This window comes from Saccostrea echinata, unplaced genomic scaffold (genome assembly GCF_033153115.1).
Source record: "Saccostrea echinata isolate AGI-Se365-2 ecotype Australia unplaced genomic scaffold, CSIRO_AGI_Sech_v1 ptg000033l, whole genome shotgun sequence".
In the NCBI taxonomy this organism is placed as follows: domain Eukaryota; kingdom Metazoa; phylum Mollusca; class Bivalvia; order Ostreida; family Ostreidae; genus Saccostrea; species Saccostrea echinata.
Window position 1 is genome coordinate 3,686,748 of NW_026889782.1, and position 7,893 is coordinate 3,694,640.

The 7,893-nt window shown below is 33.9% G+C and overlaps 1 pseudogene; it reads right to left on the minus strand.

Moving 5' to 3' along the window:
* Positions 1-210: 210 nt before the first annotated feature.
* On the minus strand, positions 211-4,403 carry LOC133199086 (uncharacterized; annotated as a pseudogene).
* Between the last annotated feature and the right edge of the window lie 3,490 nt (positions 4,404-7,893).

The following is a 7,893-nucleotide window of genomic DNA, read 5'->3' on the forward strand; positions in this document are numbered from 1 at the left end:
TTCAAAGTCTAAGGGCCATAACTTTTGTAGAAATGGAACAATTTTAATCTGTATCTGATCAAGATCAAGAGAAATACCCAAAAAATTCTCAATACAGCAAATTAAAGTCTGGAAAACTATCTATGATGGATTGACAGATAGAAGGGGGTAATACTATATGCCCAGCTGGCCATTTCATGAAGACTTGTAAAAATTTTGCATCATAATTTATCATGATAGATTTGAAAAGTTGATGATAGGGGAGACTGAAAATGGTGACACAGGGGAATTTACAGAATGTCCTGGAAGCTTTAAAACAAGTAATTCTAATGCTGCTGTAGATCTCCTCTGCAGTTGAAGCATCTCATCCTGTTGTGCCACCATCTTTTCATAGAGTTCAATCTTCTTAGCCCGGTACTCCTGAAGATGCTTTTCTTTTTCTCTTTCCATTTCAACAAACTCCTCCCGAATATCTTTTGTTGTTGTCTCAGTCTTGACTGGAAATACAGATACATGCATTATCATAAACCAGCTACTGAATTGCTAGGTAATTATAAGCATTTAATCTCTGATTCTCAAAATTTTGTTATATAATGTTAATAAAACATTGTGCATATGTACCCATATTTCAGCAAATATATTTGAACTTAATTTCTCAGCCATCATGCATTAACATTTCAAGCAGAATATATCACTCACAGCTACTGTTTTGAGATTTCTTCCTTTTCATTGGCCTTGTGGAAGATGAAGTACTTTCCAATGAAATACATGCTTCTGGACTTACTGTCAGTAAAAAAAAAATATGCATAATTATTCTTTAAGAGAGAAGATATCCAAAATATTTTTCATAGAGACTTACTTAGAAATCAGTGGAAGATTTTTTTTAGAAGAAGAATACTTTATTTTCAATTTTTTTTATTCTTTCCCCTTCAAAGGGACCTTGCTCAAAGGATGCTTTGTGGCAAGTTTGATTAAAATTGACACAGTAGTTTAGGAAAATTAAGACATCAAACATATGAAAAGTTTTGAGAAAACAGACACCGGGTTACGTGTTGCACATGATCAGAAAAACGCACTTGAGCCTTTGACTCAGCTGAGCTAAAAAGAAGTGGAAGATAAACATTTTAAATTATAAATTATAACTAATTAAAAAATGTACCTGACACACTTGATGGCAGAGTTGCAGCAGAAGTTTCTTCCACTAAGGTCACGGTGCTCTCTAAAATACATTTGAGAATGGTGTTTAATCAATTAATAGCAAGTAAGTACTCCATGTTTGACACAATATAGTTTATAGTATGACTTTAACATAAAAATATATCACTGTGAATTCAGTTTGCATTGAATTGATACATGGGTTCCTATTGGGGCTTATAAGCAAAACAAGACTGAAGTATAAAAACTAGTACACTAATTGATCATAGAATAATTACCGGTAAAGGTCTTTCCACCTCCTTAAAATTTAATCTATTCTTCATATTTAACTCCCTACAGCTAAATTTTATGGAAAAGAGACTAGAAATTGCTTAAGAGATTAAAAAAAAATTAAGTGACCTTGACCTTTGACCTTGACCAAATCTCTTCAATGTCAAAGCCCAAGGACCACATTGCAGTTGGTCCCCATGTTTCTGTAATTATACTTTTAAAAGTTTGAGGGTTAAATGATAAGTGCATAGATTTAAGAAGGACAATTACTCACAAAAGGGGTCATCAAATCCTTTTGCACTGAATAGATTAAAGTTTCGTGTTGAGAAATGGAAGACATTAGTGAATGTTTGGTATATTTATGGTTTACAGTTTCAAAAGAGCAGCAATAACAAGGTTTACAGAGGAAGGGCCAATGACCTTTGAATGGGTCAAGCCTAGGAGACAAGAATGAAATTTTCAAAATAGTTTTCAAAGGACATATTCTGATTCTGGAGAAGAAGATGAAATTTAAAAGAGGCCCAGGGAACAATGTTTATTACAATCATGCCAACAGTTTGACTGCCTGATATTCAGGAGTGAAGAGGAAGATTTTTAAAGATAGCACTAATTTTGATGGTTTTAGCCCCATCCCTAAGGCCCAACAGGTACCCTGAAATTCACAATTTTTGCACCCTTCACTCATTAATGCTATATGCCAAAATTGGTTCAGGGGTTCAAGAGAAGAAGCTGAAAATGTATAAAAGTTTATGACCGACGAACAATGGACAACGCAAGAAAACCGATAGCTATAGTTAGGTCATCGGAGTCACTCAGGTGACCTAAAAGGTTAGCGATGACGCCAACAAAAACAATGGCAAGAGTTTTAATCAGAATAATAAGAGTTATAATAAAACCGAATACATACCAGACAAATTTTCAGGCAAAACTGCATCAGCACACATAACAGACATGGAATCATTATCTAGAGGAATATTAAGTACTGTGATGATGATGATACAGATTAGAATATTTATAAACAAGCTGAATATATTTCACATCTTCTTCAATATACATGTAACATACATGTAAATGACTCAAAATATTTCATTATACTTGGAGTTACACTATATTTTTCTAAATGTAAGTTGATATTATTTCAGATTTGTTATGCATCAGAAGAATAATGTTTACCTTTCTCCATTAAATTGAAACATGATGTATCATGATCTAATGGTGCTGCAGTACATGTACTTTCAGAAGTGTCGACACCACCTGACACACCTTCCACACAACTTTTAGTTAGAGTGCCAACAATCTAAATATAAACTCAACATATCAACAGCAAATTAAAAGGCTAAACTCATAATGTCATACAGCATTGCTCACAAAAGGGACAAAAATATTTTTGAAATTTTAAAATTGGCAAATCATCTTTTGGGTCAATATTATTTCAGAAAAGAACCAACAACAACAATTTCATTCTGTGTAACCTTATTAACTTAAAAGTTTTTCCCAGGTTTTCAGATCCTCTACAGGTGCGGGACCACCTCCTGTTGCCCGCAGTTCTTTCAGACGGGAAGCCTCCTTTTTCTTTGTTGTGCTAGAAATGTCCTGCCACTTTTTTTTACAATCAGTCACATCTCTGGTGTTCTCTGACACATTGACAGAATTTACTCTAAAATCAACATTGATACATTGTAATGTAATTTTTGGGACAGTTAAAACAGATTACTTTTAGCATACATGACCAAGTTACCTAACTCTGTCATTTAACATCCAAATATATGACTCCTTTTGCAGAAAAAACAAAAGGTAAGGAACTTTGAGCACTGAGCTCACAAAATGAATGATACCCCCCCCCCCCCCCAATAAGGATTAAAATAAATCCATGCCAATATTTTTATGACGGTGTGTTTCAATCAATTCAGTCAGTTACATGATAGAAACAATCAACCAGTCCGACTCTATTGACCATTATGAATAATATGTAATTATAGCTGTTAAGGGAAGTAACTCAAAAACTAAAGGTACTGTGAGCACTGAGTTCACTAAATGATACCCTCCGCCTCCCATATGATTATAATTGCAGAGTCCATGTTTTGCCCTGGGAGACCTGAAATAAGTGTCAGATCAAAAAGTAAAATAGAAGATGCACAATGGCACTATTTAATAAAGAATCTGCGAAAGTATCATTAAATTTTATTCAATGGTATAAGATAGAGCTGCAGATAAGAATTGGGTACCTCTCAGTATTATAGAAAGAATGGACAGACGGACCAACAGACAACCCCATCACTATATACTCCCCTGCTTCTTAAGCAGGGGATATAAAAATATCAGGTACACATTAGTAAATGCAAGTAAAATTTGAATTTTACATATAAACACTGTTTAGTATTCATGGTGATTTGCCACTGATTGATATGTTTTGATACAAATTTTCAGTGATTTTTTTTCCTGGGGATCATGGATGTTGCTATTTTCCTTTTAATTTTCTTGTGCATTATGTATCTTTTAATCATTTTTTAAATTATTTAGTCTAAACTGTACGTTGTAAAACATACATTGTTCTTCTTGGATGTAGAAGCATGCAGAAGTTTGAAAATTTTAAATGTTTTTAATTTTACATATAGCGTTTTGTATTTTTTAAATATAAATGCTTTGTACATATCGTTGAGGATATTACATGTTTATAGTCTCACTTTCTAAGACGTTTAAAATTGTTCAGTATAAATACATTGAAGTGTCTGTTGCTTTCGCTTTGTTTAGATACGAAATACAAAAGAAATACAGCTAAAACAAAGCTAATAGAAATGTAAACAAGTAAGGTGCGTCGAGCAGCCAACTCACCTTTCAGCTATCTTTAACCAGCATTGGTTTTTCTGATTATTTGTTAGACCAGGAGTGAATTTCCCCCTTATAGTTGCTATGTTAGCCGATACTGCCTGGGCCAAGGCCTCAAGTTCTTCGACGCTCCAGTTGGGCTTACGTTTGAATTTCTTTTCGCTGTTTTCCATATTTCCCGCAATTATGTCAATTTGCAGACGAATATGAAACCGGAACCTCTAATTGCGCAGCCGCGTTAAAAACGAAAGTGCGTTGCTAAGAAAGCTTTTGTCGTAAGTGTAATCGTAAGTGCGTTCGCAGATCGAAAACTTAGGAATTATCTTAAGATTAAATTTTTCACTTACGACTGGTTTTGTGAAAACGACCTAGGAATTGACTTACGATTTTCGTAAGTCAAAAACTTAAGACAGAACTTAAGATTTTTTGTGAAAAGGTCAACAGGTGCCCAGAAGGAGTAAGCATCACCTGTTGACAGGTCAAACCGCCTTGAGCCCTTTGTATTGATCAGGCGGACGGACTACTCCGTAGCCAAAATTGGATGAAAGCAATGACGGAATTTTCAGTGATGCCTTCAACAACACATACATGTAATATTTAGTTATCACTATAGATTTGTTCTTTTTTTCTTTAGCGTCTTAAGTCTAGTATAATTAATATTCATTTTACCGGGGTATATATTTTCACTGTGCGTGAACCCTCTTGCTGCGGGAAGAAATAAGTCCTTTTACCGCTGGCTGCAGTAGGGATTTATATGTACCTGGCAATGTCATCAATATTGAGTAGTCCTTTCTTTTTGTATTTTTCCTCAGTTTTTTTTTTTTTTAAATAAAAAGATTTAATTTTGCATCATTTTCCCTTCTCTAATTAAGGTATTATTATTACTAATTGCCTTTAAATGTAGATTTTAATAGCCATTCTCTGTAAGCATTTAAACTCTTATATAGGGAGTGTGGCATGCTAGGTCTTAGATTTTTATGAAACTTGGCACACATTCCTATATTGATGTATGAAACTAAAATTCATAATAAAATGTTTGCTATGGTCAATGGTTACCATGGCAACCAACATACATTTTTATGGCCTAAAAAACGCTAAATTTTGATGAAAAATGACTCTTTTTACTAATTAAAAGTCTTTAATAGAACAAGATATTAACATGACTTTATATTTTTGCCAAAATACATCATTTTTATAGTTCTTTAGATTATTTCTAGTATTTGATTAACTTTACCTCATAGAAAAAATATCCCCCATTTTTAAGTAGGATTTTTCTGGCGGAAAATTGTAGATTTTAGGCTATTTTGATATGCCTGGTATAAAATTTTGTGGACATTTGGGGAAAAATAAATATATTGGTTTGAAAGTCCACATACGATAGTTCTAATATAAACTGCAAAGAAACACTTCGTATTCATATCTTGTTTTTGTGTTACCATGGTTACAAACTTAGGCTTTCTTTTAGGAATTCCAGACAAGGGCAATAGGTGTCTACAATCAGTTTCCATATAAATACCTGAGTATTTTTAAATGGATTTAAACCATATTTAGATATGTGGTACACAATTGCAAAAACAAAGAGAAAAATCAATTTTCATGGTTTGGTAAGAGTCATTGTAAGAAAAACATGGATCCTTTGTTAAACGTCAAGAAGCATCATCTACATGAAAGAAAACGGTTCATTCATAAGTGATTAACCCTCCCTGCAACCATTTGCGAGGTATAGATTTTTTGTGTTTAATTTTTTTTTTTTTGTAGAGGGGGGGGGGGGGGGCTTGTCCGAATTTATTTTTGTTTTCATTATTAACAAAATGCAGCTAGACAGATTTAATATTAATTTTACTGCTATATTAGGTTCAATCATAACAAATTTTTTGTCACAGTTTTCTCAGCAATTACCCACCGCAGATGCTTGAAATTTTACCACACTCTTCATTTAAGCATGCCATATGGTGGGATTTATTTTCGTGAGAATCCGATGTCAACTTCCTGTTAATCCGTGCGTCTGTCCGTACAATACGTAACAAAATTTGGTCACAGTTTTCTCAGCTATTACTCATCGCAGATGCTTGAAATTTTACCACACTCTTTGTATAAGCATGCCATGTGGCAGGATTTATTTTTGTGAGAATCCGATGTCAACTTCCTGTTTATCCGTGCGTCTGTCCGTACAATACGTAACAAATTTTGGTCACAGTTTTCTTAGCAATTACTCATCGCAGATGCTTGAAATTTTACCACACTCTTTATTTAAGCATGTCATATGGTGGGATTCATTTTTGTGAGAATCCGATGTCAACTTCCTGTTTATCCGTGCGTCTGTCCGTACAATACATAACAAATTTTGGTCACAATTTTCTCAGCAATTACTCATCGCAAATGCTTGAAATTTTAGCACACTCTTTGTTTAGGCATGCTATATGGTGGGATTCATTTTTGTGAGAATCTGATGTCAACTTCCTGTTTATCTGTGCGTCTGTCTGTGCCATACATTACAAATTTTGGTTGCAGGTTTCTCAGCAACTACTTATTGCAGATGCCTGAAAGTTTAGCACACTCATTGTTTAGGCAGGTCATATGATGGGATTCATTTTTGTATTAATCTGATGTCAACTTCTTGTTTACCCTGTGCTTGTCCAAAAATGAACTTGTGTATTCACATCAGAGCGGGGGTATTATTAGTGAGCATTGGCTCACAGACTTCTTATATTTATAGAAAAACCTATTAAGTTAAAATATTTATCATATAAAAATTATGTTATGAATGACATAAATCCTGTTTAAGTCTGCATAATATGACTGCGTTGACTTTGGGTTAAGGGAAAACCATTTGATTCAGAAAGGTGAGGGGGTGGGGCAAATTTTTGATTATTTATTTTCATGGTAGTGAAAGATAGATTATTTATTTCCAAGATGATCCAGGACAGATTATTTATTATCAGCTTCACTGAAAAAAGTCTGAAGAGCCAAAAAAAAAAAAAGGGGGAAAACGCCTAAATGCTTTCGTGTTTGTGTTGGGGGGGAGCACTAGTTCCGGTTATAAATTTTTAATCCATAGTATAATAAGGTGGGGGTTGTAGCACGTATCAAGGATCGATTATTTATTTTCCTGTCAGTTGAGGACAAATTATTTATGTTCAGCATTTTCAAGAACAGACTATTAGTTTCTAAAATCTTTCACCCTCTTTCCCCCACCCTCGAATCAAATGGTCATCCCTTTAATGACAGGCATCAATTTACATATCATTCAATACGAACATGATACACCTGTACTTTGTTGTTGCCAAGTCTATTTGTTATCCAACTTTCAACTTCCAGTTTTGTATGATCATGTATATGTAGCTTGACTTTAATTATTTAGGTAAAATCAATAGCTTAGTTCTCTCACATAATTCAGTTTTGGGTTTTTTTTTTCACACTTTTTTTTCACATTCCTTAGAAAAAAAACAATGGTTTTTCAAGGCTGTATTCATTATATAATATATATTTAACTCTGACTGAGACACTGTACCTCTTGTTACAACCAATTCAAAGTAATTCTGATATCTGAAGTTTATCTTTTATCCCCATTTTGAAACTCCTAAGACCTTGAGGCTTAGGCTTCAATATCATGAATGTGTACAGAGCTGATTTCCTGTACCATGTGGTCTTGTACATTTCCCC